Source organism: Saimiri boliviensis, chromosome 17 (genome assembly GCF_048565385.1).
Source record: "Saimiri boliviensis isolate mSaiBol1 chromosome 17, mSaiBol1.pri, whole genome shotgun sequence".
NCBI lineage: Eukaryota > Metazoa > Chordata > Mammalia > Primates > Cebidae > Saimiri > Saimiri boliviensis.
This window is the reverse complement of record NC_133465.1, coordinates 55,163,524-55,184,251: the sequence shown is the minus strand read 5'-3', so window position 1 is coordinate 55,184,251 and position 20,728 is coordinate 55,163,524. Positions and strand designations below refer to the sequence as shown.

Below are 20,728 nucleotides of genomic sequence, written 5' to 3'. Positions count from 1 at the left end.
AAGTCAACTCGGAAATGCAAACTCATGTCAGCCTGGGTAGCATTCTCTTTCTATAAACCAGCCAAACAGGAAGCCAAATTATCATCAGGGTGCTTGGTAATATAAACCAGAGCCCGGGGAGTTTGTCACCTGATTGGAATTTTTAGTGGTATTGGGCCAGGTCCGGTGGCTCATGCCTGTAATCCCAGCACTTTGGGAGGCTGAGGTGGACGGATCATCTGAGGTCCAGAGTTCGGTACCAGCCTGGCCATCATGGCAAAATCCCATCTCTACTAAAAATACAAAAATTAGCCACTTGACATGATGTGCACCTATAGTACCAGCTACTCGGGAGGGTGAGGCACAAGAAGCGCTTGAACCTGGGAGGTGGAGGTTGCAGTGAGTGGAGATTGCGCCACTGCACTCCAGCCTGGGATATCTGTCAGGAGGAAGAATCCAAGAGACCAACTGGCATTCCCTTACTTGATAATATCTGGTAATTTGAGTGTATGTTTCTGCTTAGCAAATATTTATTGAGCATCTACTGTATGTTGTATAATAAAGAATTTGTAGGCCAGGAACAGCGGCTCACGTATATAATCCGGGCACTTTGGGAGGCTGAGGCAGAGGATTTGAGCTCAGGATTTCAAGACCAGCCTAGGCAACATGGTGAAACCCTGTCTCTAAAAAAAACAAGCCAGCTGAGTTGGTAATTCTAGAGAATTTGAATTCTCTAGAATGACTCACAGAACTCAGGATAGCATTTTATTACAATGAGTTGTATTATTTTGTCAGTTCATTATTTTATTTTTATTTTATCTTATTTTAATAGAGATGGGGGGGCCAGGTGCACTGGCTCATGCCTGTAATGTCAGCACTTTGGGAGGCTGAGGCAGGCAGATCAGTTGAGGGCAGGCATTCAAGACCAGCCTAGCCAACATGGTGAAACCCCACCTCTACTAAAAATACAAAAAATTAGCTGGGTGTGGTGGCACATGCCTGTAATCCCAGCTACTCAGGAGGCTGAGGCAGGAGAATCGCTTGATCACAGTAGGCAGAGGTTGCAGGGAGCTGAGATCACGCCATGCACTTCAGCCTGGACAGTAAGAGTGAAAATATGTCTCAAAAACAAAACAAAAAAAGTGTTTTTTTTTGTTTTTTTTTTTTGTTTTTTGAGACGGAGTTTCGCTCTTGTTACCCAGGCTGGAGTGCAATGGCACGATCTCGGCTCACTGCAGCCTCCGCCTCCTGGGTTCAGGCAATTCTCCTGCCTCAGCCTCCTGAGTAGCTGGGATTACAGGCACGCGCCACCATGTCCAGCTAATTTTTTGTATTTTTAGTAGAGACGGGGTTTCACCATGTTGACCAGGATGGTCTCGATCTCTCGACCTCGTGATCCACCCGCCTCGGCCTCCCAAAGTGCTGGGATTACAGGCTTGAGCCACCGCGCCCGGCCCAAAAAAAGTTGTTTTTTTTTTTTTGAGACAGAGTTTCGCTCTTGTTGCCCAGGCTGGAGTGCAATGGCGCGATCTCGGCTCACTGCAACCTCTGCCTCCTGGGTTCAGGCAATTCTCCTGCCTCAGCCTCCTGAGTAGCTGGGATTACAGGCACGCGCCACCATGCCCAGCTAATTTTTTGTATTTTTAGTAGAGACAGGGTTTCACCATGTTGATCAGGATGGTCTTGATCTCTTGACCTCGTGATCCACCCGCCTCAGCCTCCCAAAGTGCTGGGATTACAGGCTTGAGCCACTGCGCCCGGCCTCAAAAAAAGTTTTAATTAAAAAATAGTAATGGGGGAATCTCACTGTCTTGCCCAGACTGGTCTTGAGCTTCTAGGCTCAAGCAATCCTCAGTCTACTGAGTAGGCAGGAATTCAGGCATGTGCCACCAAGCATGGTTTACAGTTTTATTATAAAGGACACAAATCAGTCCAGCAGAATGAAGAGACACATAGGACAAGGTGTGGCAGGGTTCGAAATACAGAGGTTCTATGTCCTTAATGCATGGATTAGGGCACATGACCTCCTAGGACATCAAGTTGTTCACCAACCAGGAAGCCCCACTGAGCTTCAGTGTCCAGAGTTTTTATTGGAGTTTAATTGCAGAAAAAAATCAAAATTTTATACATGTATATTAAATATCGTATATTCTTTTTTTTTTTTTTTTTTTTGAGACGGAGTTTCGCTCTTGTTACCCAGGCTGGAGTGCAACGGTGCGATCTTCTCGGCTCACCGCAACCTCCGCCTCCTGTGTTCAGGCAATTCTCCTGCCTCAGCCTCCTGAGTAGCTGGGATTAAAGGCATGTGCCACCATGCCCAGCTAATTTTTTGTATTTTTAGTAGAGACGGGGTTTCACCATGTTGACCAGAATGGTCTCGATCTCTTGACCTCGTGATCCACCCGCCTCGGCCTCCCAAAGTGCTGGGATTATATATGGCGCCCGGCCATATATTCTTTTAATGCTTATTGTTAAACCTTGATTCCATCTGGAATTTAGTTATTTTGGTATGTAGTATGATGTAAGAATCTAATTTTATTTTTTGCTTGAGTAAAAGAAAGTTGTCTAATCCAATTGACAAATAAATCCATTCTTTCCCAAATCTCAAATCTGAGCTATCATCTTTAACATAGACATTATTATTATTATTATTTTGAGACAGACTCTGGCTCCGTTGCTCAGGCTGGAGCACAGTGGCACAATATCGACTCACTGCAACTTCCACCTCCTGGGTGCAAGTGATTGTCCTGTCTCAGTCTCCCAAGTAGCTGGGACTATAGGCGCACACCACCACACCTGGCTAATTTTTGTATTTTTAGTAGAGACGGGTTTTGTCGTGTTGGACAGGCTGGTCTCAAATTCCTGGCCACAAGTGATCCGCCTGTCTTGGCCTCCCAAAGTGCTGGGATTACAGGCATGAGCCAATATAGACAGTATTAGCTTCTGGAATATTTGAGTCTGTTTCTAGACTTTTTACTTTGCTCTGATACTCTGACTCTTTAATCCCTGGCCTGTACATTTGCATAAGGGCATTGTGATAATTATCATGACATTACAGCTTTCCTTTCAAATATTGCTTTGACTATTACAGTATTTATTTTACCAGGTAGCCTTTAGAAATAGTCTGCTAGATTTTTTTTTTTTGAGACGGAATCTCACTCTGTCGCCCAGACTGGAGTGCAGTGGTGGATATGGCTTACCACAACCTCCACCTCCCAGATTTAAGCAATTCTCCTGCCTCAGCCTCTCAAGTAGCTAGGATTACAGAAACCTGCCATCATGCCTGGCTAATTTTTATATTTTTTAGTAGAGATGGAGTTTCACCATGCTGACCAGGCTGGTCTCAAGCTCCTGACCTCCGGTGATCTGCCCACCTCGGTCTCCCAAAGTGTTGGGATTACAGGCATAAGCCATTGCACCCAGCCCTGGCCTATTGTATTATGTTTCTATCCATGAAAATGGAATATCTCTACAGTTTGTTGGGTTTCCTTCTTTCAGGGTATTATCATTTTCTTCATCTAAGCTGTAAACGTTTCTTGTTAGATTTATGTCCTGGGTATTTTACATTTTTGATGTAATGTGAATAGCATATTTTTTCTTCTATATTTTTGAACTGGCTTTAGTAGGTGTCTAGAAAAGCTACTGATTTGTATTGTTTATGTCCCAATTTGTATACTTATATATTCAAAAATATTCCAAACTTTTCCCACTGATTTTCTTGGGTTTTCCCTATAGAAAACCACACAATCTTTAGATAATGATAATTTGCCTCTTCCTCACATTTATTTATTTATTTATTTTGAGATGGGGTTTTGCTCTTGTCACCCAGGATGGAGTGCAATGGCATGATCTCAGCTCACTGCAACCTCCACCTCTTGGGTACAAGCCATTTTTCTACCTCATCCTCCCAAGTAGCTAGGACTACAGGCACACGCCACCATGCTCAGCTAATTTTGTATTTTTGTTCATTTGTTTTTTGAGACCTAGTCTTGCTCTGTTGCCAGGTGCCATGCTGGAGTGCAGTGGCACGATCTCAGCACACTGCAACCTCCGCCTCCTGGGTTCAAGCAATTCTCCTGCCTCAGCATCCCAGGTAGCTGGGACTACAGGCGCACGCCACCATGCCCAGCTAATTTTTTTTGTATTTTTAGTAGAGATGAGGTTTCACCATGTTGGCCAGGATGGTCTTGATCTCTTGACCTTGTGATCCACCTGCCTCGGCCTTCCAGAGTGCTGGGATTACAGGCTTGAGCCGCCATGCCTGGCAATTTTGTATTTTTAGTAGAGACGGAGTTTCACCTCGCTGGCCAGGCTGGTCTTGAATTCCTGACCTCGTGATCCACCCGCCTCAGCTTCCCAAAGTGCTAGGATTACAGGCATGAGTCACTGTGCCTGGTTCAAATATTTATTTAGCATTTTTATTGTATTAATAAGAGCTTTCTAAACTTTGTTGAATCATATCAGTCATAGCCATCATCTTTGTTTTATTAATATTTCTCATTTTTAGAGAACATTTCAAATATTTCACTTGCAAGTCATTAAAACTTTGATTTTATACCAATTATACAGAGCTATTTTAATCTGCACTCCCAGACTGTTGTTTTTGCTTTAGGAATCTGACAAACATTCCTATTTTCTTGTTACGTTATTAATGTTGATATTCTGCTTTTGGCCTTCCATTTTATCCTCTATCTCTACCATTATTTATTTGTTTGGTTTTTTTTGAGACAGGGTCTCATGGTTGCTTAGGCTGGAGTGCAGTGGCAAAACTTCATCAAGGCTCACTGTGGCCTTGACTTCCTGGGGCTTAGGTGATCCTCCTACCTTAGCCTCTAGAGTAGCTTGTACTACAGGCACCTGCCACCACACCCAGCTAATTTTTGTATTTTTTGTAGAGGTGGGATTTCACGACGTTGGCCAGGTTGGTCTCTAACTCCTGGGCTCAAGCTGTCCAACCTCCTCAGCTTCTGAATGTGCTGGGATTACAGGCATAACCTACCACACCCAGATTTCTTTGTTATTCTAGTAGACATTCCGGGATTTGTATATATCAGTCACTGATTTCATTTTCATAGCATCAGTTTCAGTTCCGCCTTTTGCTCTTTCCAATAAGGATCTTCTTTCCTTCCTCCCCTCCCCTCCCTGCCCCTTCCCTCCCTCTTCTCTTCTTTTTTTTTTTTTTAAATACAGATGGGATTTTGCCATGTTGCCCAGGCTGGTCTCAAACTCCTGGGCTCAAGCTATCCACCTGCCTCACCTCCCAGAGTGCTGGGATTAAGGTCATGAGCCACTGTACCTGGCCCCAATAAGGATTTGAAATCTCAGGAATTATTAGCTTCCTTTTTTGTTCATCTTGTTGTTTGTTCATTTCAACCTATTCTCTTCTTATAATGTCCTTCTTCACAAGAACATTGCTCCTTGTACTTTTGTGAGAATGCTTGTTTCTTTTTTTTTTTTTGAGACGGAGTTTCGCTCGTTACCCAGGCTGGAGTGCAATGGCGCGATCTCGGCTCACCGCAACCTCCGCCTCCTGGGTTCAGGCAATTCTCCTGCCTCAGCCTCCTGAGTAGCTGGGATTACAGTCACGCGCCACCATGCCCAGCTAATTTTTTTGTATTTTTAGTAGAGACGGGGTTTCACCATGTTGACCAGGATGGTCTCGATCTCTCGACCTCGTGATCCACCCGCCTCGGCCTCCCAAAGTGCTGGGATTAGAGGCTTGAGCCACTGCGCCCGGCCTTCTTTTTTTTTTTTCTTTTTTGAGACGGAGTTTCGCTCTTGTTACCCAGGCTGGAGTGCAATGGCGCAATCTCGGCTCACCACAACCTCTGCCTCCTGGGTTCAGGCAATTCTCCTGCCTCAGCCTCCTGAGTAGCTGGGATTACAGGCACGCGCCACCATGCCCAGCTAATTTTTTGTATTTTTAGTAGAGACGGGGTTTCACCATGTTGACCAGGATGGTCTGGATCCCCTGACCTCGTGATCCACCCACCTCAGCCTCCCAAAGTGCTGGGATTACAGGCTTGAGCCACCGCACCCGGCTCTTTCTTTCTTTTTTAGACAGAGTTTCACTCTTGTTTCCAAGGCTAGAGAGCAATGACATGATCTCAGCTCACTGCAACTTCCGCCTCCTGGGTTCAAGCAATTCTGTCTCAGCCTCCCTAGTAGCTGGGATTACAGGCATGCACCACCATACCTGGCTAATTTTTGTATTTTTAGTAGAGACGGGGTTTCACCATGTTGGCCAGGCTGGTCTCAAACTCCTGACCTCTGGTGATCCACCGACCTTGGCCTCCCAATGTGCTGGGATTACAGGCGTGAGCCACTTTCCGAGATGAGAATGTCTGTTCCTTAAAATTGTCTTGGCTGGGTGTGGTGGCTCACACCTGTAATCCCAGCACTTTGGGAGACCGAGGTGGGCGGATCACCTGAGGTCAGGAGTTTGAGACCAGCCTGGCCAACATGGTGAAAACCCTTCTCTACTGAAAAAAATACAAAAATTAGCCAGGCATGGTGGCAGGCACCTGTAATTCTAGCTACTCGAGGCTGAGGCAGGAGAATCGCTTGGACCCGGGAGGCAGAGGCTGCAGTGGGCTGAGATCACACCACTGCACTCTAGCCTGGGCAAGAGTGAGATTCCGTCTCAAACAAAAAAATTGTCTTTAGAATTCTTTGTCAACATTATTTGAGGTATGCTCTGTACATTTTTAAGGGGACAGTATTTTTTTATTTTTATTATAAAAAATTATAATAAAAAAATTAGCTGGGCAAGGTGGCATGTGCCTGTAGTACCAGCTGCTCCGGAGACTAAGGTAGGAGGATCGCATGAGCCTGGGAGGTTGAGGCTGCAGTGAGGCGTGATTGCACCACTGCATATCAGCCTGGGAAACAGTGAGATTCTGTCTCTAAGTAAATAAGTAAACAAACAAAATAAAATAAATGGCCAGCCTTGGCTTCCAGTTGAATAAAACTATAATAGTGTTTCCTACACATTCCTTCGTTTGGCGCTAGGACCTCTGGACCCACTGAGTCCCGGGTCCCTGGCAAGGAAAGCAAAAATTCTTCATGTGAATTATTTCTGTGGCCACTCCCACGTCCTCTCCCCGCTTCCTGGACTCATTGTAGAATTGTCTAAGTCTAGGAACGGCAGTGCTAAGCAGAAGCCCCTGAGGCAAGGGCGGAAAATCCACACCCAGAACAACAGGTCTGTCGCTGTAAGGATGAGGCACTGTTCCTCCACGCACCCTGGCCTGGTCACTGCAAAAAGTATGGCCTCACAGGGTGCGACCTTGACTTCCGAGCAGCGCCCTCTGCTGGCCACCCCTAAGATCTGTGGCCAGGCGCATCCCCTTTCTAATCCTCCCCTGCCTATGTTGGCTCAAAAAAAACAAACAAAAAAACAAACCAGCCTGGGAAACATGGTGAAACCCTATCTCTACAAAAAAGACACAAATTAGCCAGGCGTGGTGGCGCGCACATCTGTAGTTCCAACTGCTTGGGAGGCTGAGGTGTGAGAATCACTTTAAGCCCAGGAGGTGGAGGTTGCAGTCAACTGAGATCACGCCACTGCACTCCAATGTGAGCAACAGAGCAAGACCCTGTGTGAAAAGAAAAAAAAATGTCGGCCGGGCGCGGTGGCTCACTCCAACACTTAGGGAGGCCGAGACGGGTGGATCACGAGGTCAAGAGATCGAGACCATCCTGGTCAACATGGTGAAACCCCGTCTCTACTAAAAAATGCAAAAGTTAGCTGGGTGTGGTGGCACATGCCTGTAATCTCAGCTACACGGGAGGCTGAGGCAGGAGAATTGCTTGAACCCGGGAGGCGGAAGTTGCAGTGCGTCCAGCTCGAGCCACTGCACTCCAGCCTGGCAACATAGCGAGACTCCGTCTCAAAAAAAAAAAAAAAAAAAAAAATCGGTCAGTGAATGGTGACCCTAGTATACACCTGATACTTTATCTGACTCAGTTAAAATAAAAATAGAATTTTATGTAAAAATACCAGACAACTGAATTTTGCCAAATGATTCCATTTACTAAGGATTCCATCTTCAGTTCTGTCTTTTGTTTATTTGTTTTGTTTTTTGAGACAGAGTCTCGCTCTGTCTCCCAGGCTTGGATGCAGTAGCGAGATCTCAGCTCACTGCAGCCTCTCTGCCTCCTGGGTTCAAGAGATTCTTCCACCTCAGCCTCCTGAGTAGCTGGGACTATAGGTGTGCACCACCACGCTGGGTTAATTTCTGTATTTTTAGTAGAGATGGGTTTCACCATGTTGGCCAGGATCGTCTTGATCTCTTGTTCTTGCGATCCACCCTCCTGGGTCTCCCAAAGTGCTGGGATTATAGGTGTGAGCCACCGTGTCCAGCCTTCCATCTTCGGTTCTTTTTTTTTTTTTTTTTTTTATGGGGTTTCACCATGATAGTCAGGCTAGTCTTGAACTCCTGACCTCAGGTGATCCACCCACCTCGGCCTCCCAAAGTGCTAGGATTACAGGCGTGAGCCACTGAACTCGGCCTTCAACTTTGGTTCTAATGTAATATACATTACCTGTGGAGGAAATGGATTTCTCCAAACAACTGGATCCATAGTCATGTAATGCTTGTGGGGACAATCACCCCCAGCTTAGATACTATCAAATGAATTCCAACATATTTGGGCTCTCCCATGATTTGTCTTCTCACCTGCCAGCCCGCCTCTCTTGGCAATGCTAGGGTTCCAGGATCAGTCCCTAAACTCAGCAAGGGCTTCCATGAAGGCTATATTTTGCCCTAAGATTCCCAGTTGTCTATTTGGATCACCTTTGACTTACTCCCTTACTTTGCCCCTGAAATTGCATGGAGAAAAAGAAGAAATTATAAAAACGGGGATGATCGATATGGCCTTAAATATTTTCATGTGGCGTGTCAATAATAATGCAGTCATCTCACTCCTGTTTGCCAAGCCTTTGTGGCAGTTCCTTCACCTTCATGCTGTTGACATTTTGGGCTAAAGCATCTTTTTTTTTCAGACGGAGTTTCGCTCCTGTTGCCCAGACTGGAGTGCAGTGGCATGATCTTGGCTCACCGCAACCTCTGCCTCCTGGGTTCAAGCAATTCTCCTGCCTCAGCCTCCTGAGGAGCTGGGATCACAGGCATGTACCACCACGCCTGGCTAATTTTGTGGGGTTTTTTTTATTTTTTATTTTTTGAGACAGGGTCTCAGCCTCTTGCTCAGACTGGAGTGCAGTGATCTGCAATCTCAGTTCACTGCAACCTGTGCCTCCCAGGCTCAAGCAATTCTCCTGCTTCAGCCTCTCAAGTAGCTGGGATTACGGGTGTGTGCCACCATGCCCTGCTAATTTTTGTAATTTTAGTAGAGACGGGGTTTCACCATGTTGGTCAGGCTGGTCTTGGATGCCTACACTCAAGTGGTCTACCTGCCTTGGCCTCCCAAAATGCTGGGATTACAGGCATGAGCCACCATGCCTGGCCTAATTTTGTTATTTTTAGTAGAGATGGGGTTTCTCCATGTTGGTCAGGCTGGTCTTGAAGTCCCAACCTCAGATGATCCGCCTGCCTCGCCTCCTAAAGTGCTGGGATTATAGGCGTGAGCCACCATGCCGGGCTGGATTATCATTTTTTTGTGGGGGATTGTCCTGTATGTTTTAAGAGTTAAGCAGCACCCCTCACCTCTGCCCTCTAGATGTTAATAGCAACCCCCTCCAACTCCACTGTGACAATCACAGATCTCCAGATATTGCCACATGTAGCTTGGGGAGCAAAATTGGCCCAGTTCAGAACCAAGGGACTAAAGTTAGCAGAATTATCAGGATAAAACAGACAATTCACCTCAACCAAGCAGAGTTTTTTTGTTTGCTTGCTTGCTTGCTTGCTTATTTTTTGAAACAGGGTCTCGCTGTCACCCAGGCAGGCGAGCGGTGGTGTGATTATAGCACACTGCAACCTCAAACTCCTGTGCTCTCAGGAGGTTGAGAAGCAATGAGTCACAATTGTGCCGCTACACTCCAGGCTTGGCAACAGAGCAAGAACCTGTCTCAAACAAAGAAGAGGAAGAAGAGGAGGAGGAGAAGGAAAGGAAGAAAGGAGAAGGAGAAGAAGAAAAGAACTTCAGGGCTCAAGCCATCTTCCTGCCTCAGTCTCCCAAAGTGCTGGGATTACAGGTATGAGTCGCTGAGTGTATTAGGGTTCTCAAGAGGGACAGAACTATGGAATATAGATAGATAGATAGATAGATATTATAAAATTCTACTTATAACATATTTATATATATAATTTATATTTATAACAAATTCTTATAACATCTTTATATATAAAATTCATCTTTACATATCTAAAGATGTTATAAGTATAATTTTCTTTTTCTTTTTTTTTTTTTTTTGAGACAGAGTTTTGCTCTTGTTACCCAGGCTGGAGTGCAATGGCACGATCTCGGCTCACCGCAACCTCCGCCTCCTGGGTTCAAGCAATTCTCCTGCCTCAGCCTCCTGAGTAGCTGGGATCACAGGCACGCACCACCATGCCCAGCTAATTTTTTGTATTTTTAGTAGAGACGGGGTTTCACCATGTTGACCAGGATGGTCTCGATCTCTCGACCTCGTGATCCAGCCGCCTCGGCCTCCCAAAGTGCTGGGATTACAGGCTTGAGCCACCGCGCCCGGCATAAGTAGAAATTTCAAAGCCACAGAAGAGGTAGCACTTGAATATCAATTTCCTCAGCAAGGCAATTGACTTCTATAGAGGAGTTTGGCTCACAGATGGAACAATGGTGAGCCCACACCTGGACAAGGAGGGGAAGGGGTACTTATGCCTGACAGGAGTTGCCTCTACTGCTGTGTCATTCCCCTATTGGCTAGGGTTAGACCACACAAGCTAGGCTAATCCCGATTGGTTATTTTAAAGAGAGCAGGGGTCTGAGCTGGAGTGGCAGGGTAGGTGTTTGGCGAGAAGGGAGGTTACGGATGGGTCAGAGCAGGTAGCCAGGGGTGACCTAGGTCAAAGAAAGTGACGGGAGCAGGTGACTGGAGCAGGTGACTGAAGCAGGTGACCGGGATGAGTCAGAATGGAGCTGGGGGCTGGGGGAACAGATGTGAACTACTGATTAGAACTGGTGCAGAGGGTTGTTTACTAGAACTACAAGGAAGTTTAACTTTAAAACAGAGAATCAAAGAACAAGAGAGCTGAGCATATTGACATACTGATTCTTTGAAGAGAAACTTGGGGTTCACTATATCTAACAAAGGGGTATTTATTAAGTATTAACTCAGGGGGCCGGGTGCGGTGGCTCAAGCCTGTAATCCCAGCACTTTGGGAGGCCGAGGCGGGTGGATCATCACGAGGTCAAGAGATCGAGACTATCCTGGTCAACATGGTGGAACCCCGTCTCTACTAAAAATACAAAAAAATTAGCTGGGCGTGGTGGCGCGTGCCTGTGATCCCAGCTACTCAGGAGGCTGAGGCAGGAGAATTGCCTGAACCCAGGAGGCGGAGGTTGCGGTGAGCCGAGATCGCGCCATTGTACTCCAGCCTGGGTAACAAGAGCGAAACTCCGTCTCAAAAAAAATAAATAAAAAATAAAAAATTAAAAAAAAGTATTAACTCTATGGTCACAAGGTCCCACAATAGGCCATCTGCAGTGTGAGGAGCAAGGAGAGGCAGTCCAAGTTTCAAAACTGAAGAACTCGGAGTCCGATGTTGGAGGGGAGGAAGCATCCAGCACAAGAGAAGGATGTAGCCTGGGAGGCTAGGCCAGTCTCTCTTTTCACATTTTTCTGCTGCTTATATTCTAGCTTTGCTGGCAGCTGAGTAGCTTGTGCCCATCCAGATTTCTTTCCCAGTCCACTGACTCGAATGTATTTGTTTGTTTTTTTTTTGTTTGTTTGTTTTTTTTTTTTTTTGACACGGGGTTTCGCCCTTGTTACCCAGGCTGGAGTGCAATGGCGCGATCTCGGCTCACCGCGACCTCCGCCTCCTGGGCTCAGGCAATTCTCCTGCCTCAGCCTCCTGAGTAGCCGGGATTACAGGCACGTGCCACCATGCCCAGCTAATTTTTTGCGCTTTTAGTAGAGACGGGGTTTCACCATGTTGACCAGGATGGTCTCGATCTCTCGACCTCGTGATCCACCCGCCTCGGCCTCCCAAAGTGCTGGGATTACAGGCTTGAGCCACCGCGCCCGGCTGTTTGTTTGTTTTTTTGACTCAAATGTTAATCTCCTTTGGCAACACCCTCACAGACACATCCAGGATCAATGCTTTGTATCCTTCAATCCAATCAGGTTGACACTCAATATTAAGCATCACACTGAGCCTGGCCAAAGCTGCACTAATTGTAAGCTGTTGTCTGGAATGTTGATTCAGGAGCAAGTGGCCCAAGGATGATGAAAACTATCTGGGTGGCTGGGCATGGTGGCTAACACCTGTATTCCCAGCACTTTGGGATACTGAGGTGGACAGATCACTTGAGGTCAGGAGTTTGAGACTAGCCTGGCCAATGTGGCAAAACTCCGTCTCTACTAATTTTTATTTGTTGATTACATCTCAAAAAAGCTGGAGGGAAAAAAATACTTTTTTTTTTTTTTTTTTTTTTTTTTTTGCGAGAGAGTCTTGCTCTGTCACCCAGGCTGGAGTACAGTGGTGCAATCTTGGCTCACTGCAGCCTCTGCCTCCCAGGTTCAAGCAATTCTCCTGCTTCAGCCTCCAGAGTAGTTGGTATTACGGGCATGTGCCACCATGCCCAGCTAATTTTTATATTTTTAGTAGAGATGGGTTTTCACCATGTTGGCCAGGTTGGTCTTGAACTCCTGACCCCAGGTGATCCACACTTTTTGGCCTCCCAAAGTGCTCGGATTGCAGTTTGAGCCACCGTGCCCAGCCTAAAATAATTTTTTTTTGTTGTTTTTTTGAGACGGAGTTTCACTTTTGTTACCCAGGCTGGAGTGCAATGGCGCAATCTCGGCTCACTGCAACCTCCGCCTCCTGGGTTCAGGCAATTCTCCTGCCTCAGCCTCCTGAGTAGCTGGGATTACAGGCATGGGCCACCATGCCCAGCTAATTTTTTTGTATTTTTAGTAGAGACGGGGTTTCACCATGTTGACCAGGATGGTCTCGATCTCCTGACCTTGTGATCCACCCGCCTCGGCCTCCCAAAGTGCTGGGATTACAGGCGTGAGCCACCGCGCCCGGCCTAATAATTTTTTAAGTAAATATTTCTTTCTGGGGGCAGATTTCATGTTCACTTGCAGGCTCTCAATTATTGAGGTGGGGTCTCGCTCTGTCACCCAGGCTAGAGTGCAGTGGTGGGATCTTGGCTCACTGCAACCTCTGGCTCCCAATTCTGCCACCTCAGCCTCCCAAGTTGCTGGGATTTCAGGCACCTGCCATCATGGCTGGCTAATTTCTGTTTGTATTTTTGCAGAGATGGGGTTTCACCATTAACCCCTGACTTCAGGTGATCCACATACCTCGGCCTCCCGAAGTGCTGGGATTACAGGCATGAGCCACCGTGCCCGGCCAGTGTTTAGGTGGGTTTTTGTTTGTTTGTTTGTTTGTTTGTTTGTTTTGAGACAGAGTTTCACTCTTGTTGCCCAGGCTTGAGTGCAATGCTGCCTCAATATCTGCTTACTGCAACTGCCACCTCACAGGTTCAAGCGATTCTCCTGCCTCAGCCTTCCAAGTAGTTGGGACTACAGGCATGCACCACCACACCGGCTGATTTTTTGTATTTTGTAGAGACCGGGTTTCACCATGTTGGTCAGGGTGGTCTCGAACTTCTGATCTCAGGTGATCCACCCGCCTCGGCCTCCCAAAGTGCTGGAATTACAGGCATGAGCCACTGAGTCCCGCCTGGATTTTTAAATATCTTTCAAGATTGAGGCCGGGCGCGGTGGTTTACACCTGTAATCCCAGCACTTTGGGAGACTGAGGCGGGTGGATCATGAGGTCAAGAGATCAAGACCATCCTGGCCAACATAGTGAAACCCAGTCTCTACTAAAAATACAAAAATTAGTCGGGCATGGTGGCACGAGCCTGTGGTCCCACCTACTCCGGAGGCTGAGGCGGGAGAATCGCTTGAACCCAGGAAGCAGAGGTTGCAGTGAGCCGAGATTGCACCACTGTACTCCAGCATGACAACAGAGCAAGACTCTGTCTCAAAAAAAAAAAAAAAAAAAAAAAAAAGGATTGATATTTGATATCGATTTTAATTTTGTTTGTTTTTAAACAGGGTCTCGCTCAATGTATTACCCAGGCTGGAGTGCAGTGGCCCAATCATATTATAGCTCACTGCTAATTTTAAAATTCTTTTTCTGGGGAGGTTGGGGGCTGTGGGGAGTGTCATCTCCTTATGTCGCCCAGGCTGGTCTCAAACTCCCGGACTCAAGTGATCCTCTCGCCTTGGCTTCCTGAAGAGCTGAAACTACAGGTGTGAGCCACCCCACTCGGGGTAATGTGATACTACTGTGTTACATTCGTATAATTTGTAATGATCAAATCAGGGTAATTGGGATGACTGTCACCTCAAGCACTGATCATTTCTTTGTATTAGGAGCATTTCTAATCTTTTCTTCTAGTTATTTTGAAATATACAGTATATAGGCATATTGAGTGAATAAAAAATAAATAATAATAAAATAAAAAAGAAATACAAGGCCGGGCGCGGTGGCTCAAGCCTGTAATCCCAGCACTTTGGGAGGCCGAGGCGGGTGGATCACGAGGTCAAGAGATCGAGACCAACGTGGTCAACATGGTGAAACCCCGTCTCTACTAAAAATACAAAAATTAGCTGGGCATGGTGGCGCGTGCCTGTAATCCCAGCTACTCAGGAGGCTGAGGCAGGAGAATTGCCTGAACCCAGGAGGCAGAGGTTGCGGTGAGCCGAGATCGCGCCATTGCACTCCAGCCTGGGTAACAAGAGCGAAACTCCGTCTCAAAAAAAAAAAAAAAAAAAGAAATATACAGTAAATTCTCATTATCTATAATCACCCTACTGTTCTTCCGAAAACTGGATCTAACAGCATTTTTTAACCCATTCGGTGACAGCGTTTTAAAAACTCTCAAAAGCACCTTTTCTTCGTGATGTAATTGGCGAACGATCGCTGCCGAGCACCGAAAGAGCCATTTTTTTATTCTAGTAACCAATCACCGTCTTTTCTTCCACCAAAACTAATTACGTGCGACCCAGATGGGACTCGAACCCACAATCCCCAGCTCCGGAGGCTGATGCCTTATCCATTAGGCCACTGGGTCACCACAAGATCCGGCTTCTCACACCCTCTCCTTACGCAATGGCATCATCATGCCCCGCCCACGCGCAGCGGTCTCGCGCAGAGCGGCCAGGGATTTAGCAGCCGTCCCAGCGGCAGCGGCGCGCGCCTGCGCCTTTTTGCGTCGCCGACCCCGTCCACCGCCTCCCGCGCGCCTGCGCCGTGGGTCCGGAACAACCGCGGCGACTCCGGACCTTCAGCGTCCTTCGGCCGGGTGACTGCGTGACATCTAAGCTGCCGGGTTTGGACGCTAGCTTTCCTGTCGGGTTCTTCTCCGAAAGTTCTTAACTCTGGTTGTCCATTGGCCTCACCTGGGGAACTTTCAACAAGGTTCCGGTGCCTGCCCCATCCCATTCTAGTTCGGTTGACTTAGGGGGAACCTGGGCGCCTTCGTTTTACAAAGTTCCCCGGACTTCCCGCAGTGCAGGCGGCGTTGGGAGCAGCTGCAGATCGCGAGATCCTTCCGCACCTCCCTCTCCCGCCAACCTTCTTGTCCCTGTCTTCTCTTTTCTTTCCTGCGTTTATTCAGCAGAGATTAATGTCATAACCTGTTATGTGCTGGGAACTGTTGGGCTCCTGAGTGAACGGGCTTTACCACCTCACGAGAACTTCAGATCTGCCCTCTGTCCCTACGGCCCTTCACCCTCAGCCGTTTTCCTCCGCCTGACCCTTCCCTCTGGAATGAAGGGAAAATGAACATAACAAGGTCCCTAAATGCAAATAGTAAGATGTTCACCAACATCCTGAAGATAAGTTTTGAGTAATGATTTAGAGACTTTCTGGTGCCATGCACAGTATCTATGCTTGTTGCATGCAAAGATGCTGCATTTGTGGTTTTTACACTATACAGTTTCATTTTTCTTCGACACATAACACTTCTTCACAAGTTTGTATGAACTGTGGGTAAGCCGGCGTGCATGGTGGCTCATGCCAGTAATCCCAGCACTTTGGGAGGCCGAGGTGGGCGGATCACCTGAGGTCAGCAGTCCGAGATCAGACTGGCCAACATGGTGAAATCCCCTCTCTACTAAAAGTGCAAAGAAAATAGCCGGGTGTTGTGGTGTGCGCCTGTAATCCCAGCTGCTAGGGAGGCTGAGGCAGGAGAATTGCTTGAGCCTGAAAGGCTGCAGTGAGCTACAATCTAGCGACTGCACTCCAGCCTGGGTGACTGAGCAAGACCCTGTCTCTAAAAATAATAATAATAGTGCCGGGCACGGTGGCTCAAGCCTGTAATCCCAGCACTTTGGGAGGCCGAGGCGGGTGGATCACAAGGTCGAGAGCTCGAGACCATCCTGGTCAACATGGTGAAACCCCGTCTCTACTAAAAATACAAAAAATTAGCTGGGCATGGTGGCACGTGCCTGTGATCCCAGCTACTCAGGAGGCTGAGGCAGGAGAATTGCTTGAACCCAGGAGGCAGAGGTTGCGGTGAGGTGAGATCGCGCCATTGCACTCCAGCCTGGGTAACAAGAGCGAAACTCCGTCTCAAAATAATAATAATAATAATAATAATAATAACTTAAAGGTTAAGGCCAGGTACGGTGGATCATGCCTATAATCCCAGCACTTTGGGAGGCTGATGCCGATGGATCACCTGAGGTCAAGAGTTCCAGACCACCCTGGCCAACTCTAGTAGAGATGGCGAAACTCTGTCTCTACTAAAAATACAAAAATTAGCTAGGTGAGGTGGCAGGTGCCGGTAATCCCAGCTGCTTGGAAGGCTGAAGCAGGAAAATCACTTGGAACCTGAGAGGTGGAGTTTGCAGTGAGCCAAGATCCAGCCTGGGATGGTGGAGCAAGACTGTCTCAAAAAAAAAAAAAAAAAGCCCAGAGATAGCTCTGCTTTCAGAAGTGTCTTGATTAGGGGTTAGAGGTTTAAAAGAAACCAAAGACTGGGACCCACTGATTTCAATGTAAAGGTACTTTGCAGCCAGGCGCAGTGGCTCACGCCTGTAATCCCAGCACTTTGGGAGGCTGAGGTTTGGGAGGCTGAGGTGGGTGGATCACATGAGGTCAGGAGTTCAAGACCAGCCTGGCCAACATGGTGAAACCCCTTCTCTATTAAAATACAAAAATTAGCCAGGCATGATGGCAGGTGCCTGTAATCCCAGCTACTTGGGAGGCTGAGACAGGAAAATCACTTGAACTGGGGAGAAGGTGGTTGCAGTGATCCAAGATTGCTCCACTGCACTCCAGCCTGGTGACAGAGCAAGATTCCATCTCAAAAAAAAAAAAGAAATTGGCCGGGCGCGGTGGCTCAAGCCTGTAATCCCAGCACTTTGGGAGGCCGAGGCGGGTGGATCACGAGGTCAAGAGTTCGAGACCATCCTGGTCAACATGGTGAAACCCCGTCTCTACTGAAAATACAAAAATTAACTGGGCATGGTGGCGCGTGCCTGTAATCCCAGCTACTCAGGAGGCTGAGGCAGGAGAATTGCCTGAACCCAGGAGGCGGAGGTTGCGGTGAGCCGAGATTGCGCCATTGCACTCCAGCCTGGGTAACAAGAGCGAAACTCCGTCTCAAAAAAAAAAAAAAAAAAAAAAAAAAGAAATTAGGGCCGGGCACGGTGGCTCACGCCTGTAATCCAAGCACTTTGGAGGCCAAGGTGGGCAGATCACCTGAGGTCGGGAGTTCAAGACCAGCCTGACCAACATGATGAAACCCTGTCTTTAAAAAAAAAATTATAGCCAGGCACAGTGGCTCAAGCCTGTAATCCCAGCACTTTGGGAGGCCGAGGCGGGTGGATCACGAGGTCAAGAGATCGAGACCATCCTGGTCAACATGGTGAAACCCCGTCTCTACTAAAAATACAAAAAAATTAGCTGGGCATGTTGGCGCATGAGTTCACCCAGGGTATAAGGTTGACTCTATACAACCTTATCCAACCACATGGACTGGTGTGGGTGAGTGCTACTGCAGAAAAGTTAGAGATTACTCTCTTAATAGAAGTGTGCATATCTGCTGGGCAACATAAATAATTAATGACCCTTATACCAACCATCCAGCCAAACTGGTTTTCACTGTTTGGGAATCAGTATAAATTCTCACCTCAGGATATCTGCCCTTTCAGAAAAATGTGTACCAGCTGCATGCTTCAAGGTTCTGCCCACTAGGGTCTAATCAAGATAAAATGTGTGGATTATCCAGCACTTTGGGAGGCCGAGGCAGGTGGATCACGAGGTCAAGAGATCGAGACCATCCTGGCAAACATGGTGAAACCCTGTCTCTACTAAAAATATAAAACTTAGCTGGTTGTGGTGGTGTGCACCTGTAGTCCCAGCTACTCAGGAGGCTGAGGCAGGAGAATTGCCTGAACCCGGGAGGCGGAGGTTGCAGTGAGTGGAGATCGTGCCACTGCACTCCAGCCTGGCGCCTGTCAACAGAGCAAGACTCTGTCTCAAAAAAAAAAAAAAAAAAAATTGTGGATTGTAAGGGAGTTTTACTACTTACTTTCCTTCAGAGCTGTGTGTTAGTCCATTTTGTGTTGTCATAAAGCAATACCTGAGAATAGGTGATTTATATTTTTTTAAAAAGTAGGGGTTTGCCGGGCGTGGTGGGTCATGCCTGTAATCCTCAGCTTCCCGAGTAGCTGGGATGACAGGCATAAACCACCATGCCCGGCTAATTTTTGCATATTTAGTTGAGACAGGCTTTCACCATGTTGGCCAGGTTGGTTTTGGACTCCTGACCTCAGGTGATCCACCTGCCTCGGCCTCCCAAAGGGCTGGGATTACAAGCGTGAGCCACTGTGCCTGGCCTGGCTAAGTTTTGAATTTTCAGTAGAGACAGGGTTTTACCATCTTGGCCAGGCTGGTCTCAAACTTGTGACCTCAAGTGATCCACTTGCCTCAGCCTCCCAAAGTGTTGGGATTACAGGCATGAACCACCACTCCTGGCCTTGGCTAATTTTTAATTTTTTTGTACAGACAGTGGTTGGGGGGAGGGCATCTTGCTATGTTGCCCAGCTGGTAAATGCATATTATGAACTGAATTTTGCATCCCCCTCAAAAATTTATATGTTGGGCTGAGTGTGGTGGCTCATGCCTGTAATCCCAGCACTCTGGGAGGCTAAGGTGGGTGGATCACGAGGTCAGGAGTTCGAGACCAGCCTGGCCAACATGGTAAAACCCTGTCTCTACTAAAGATACAAAAAGTTAGCCAGGCATGGTAGCGCATGCCTGTAATTCCAGTTACTTGGGGAGCTGAGGCAGCAGACTCACGTGAACTCAGGAGGGGGAGGTTGCAGTGAGCTAAGATTGTGCCATTGCACTCCAGCCCGGGTGACAGGGCGAGACTTCGTCTCAAAAAAAAAAAAAAAAAAAAAATTCATTTGTTGAAAACCTGACTCCCAGTATGATAGTATTTGGAGATAGGGCCTTTGGGAAGTTGAGATGAATTCATGAGGATGGGGCCCTCATGATGAGATTAATGCCCTTTTAAGAAGAGACATCAGAGAGCTTTCACTCTCCCTTCTCTGTGCTCAAATGAAGAGATCATGCTAGCACCCAATGAGATGATGGTCATCTGGACTCCAAGAGAGGGGCCCTTCCTGGAAACTGACCACTCTGGCACCCTTATCTCAGATTTTCTGATCCAGAACTGTGAGAAAAATAACTTGTTTGTTATTTAAGCCACCCAGCCTGTGGTACTTTGTTGTGGTAACCCAAGCAGACTATGTTAGTGGAAATAGAGCTAAAACTTTGTTGCAATGATAATGATGGGGCTTTTTTTTTTTTTCTTGAGATGGAGTCTCTTACTGTTGCCTCGGCTCACTACAACCTCCACTTCCCAGGTTTAAGCAATTCTTGTGCCTCAGCCTCCTGAGTAGCTGGGACCACCACGCCTGGCTAATTTTTTTGTATTTTTAGTGGAGATGGGGTTTTGCCATGTTGGTCAGGCTAGTCTTTTTGTTTTTTTGAAAGGGAATTGCCCAGGCATGGAGTGCAATGGCACAATCTCGGCTCACTGCAACCTCTGCCTCCCAGGTTCAAGTGATTCTCCTTCCTCAGTCTGCCGAGTAGCTGGGATTACAGGTGCCTGCCACCATACACGGCTAATTTTTTGTGTTTTTATTAGAGACGGGGTTTCCTTATGTTGACCAGGCTGGTCTCAGACTCCTGACCTCAGATGATCTGCCCACCTCAGCCTTCCAAAGTGTTGCAATTACAGGCATGAGCCACCATGCCTGGCTACATTGTATCTTTCAAAGCCAATTTTGGGCATTATACTTCTGTTTTAGGTTGTTTTTAGGTTTAAGTACAAAATAGTGGTTCAGAACACAGATCCTGGAACCAGACTGCTTATGGCTGAATCCAGTCTTTGTGATTTACTGGCTGTGTAACCCAGAACAAGTTACATAAACACTGTGATTCAGTGCTCTCTTTTGTGAAATAGAGCAGATAACAGTACTACCTCACAGTTGTGAAGATCAACTGTATTAATATATGGTAAACACTTAGAACATTTTGGGGCACATAATACTCAGTATTTT

The 20,728-nt window shown here is 47.0% G+C and overlaps 1 non-coding gene across 1 annotated transcript; it reads right to left on the bottom strand.

Moving 5' to 3' along the window:
• Positions 1–15,146: 15,146 nt before the first annotated feature.
• On the bottom strand, positions 15,147–15,219 carry TRNAR-CCG (transfer RNA arginine (anticodon CCG)). The gene has a single exon. It is a non-coding gene; the product is annotated as a tRNA-Arg (tRNA).
• Between the last annotated feature and the right edge of the window lie 5,509 nt (positions 15,220–20,728).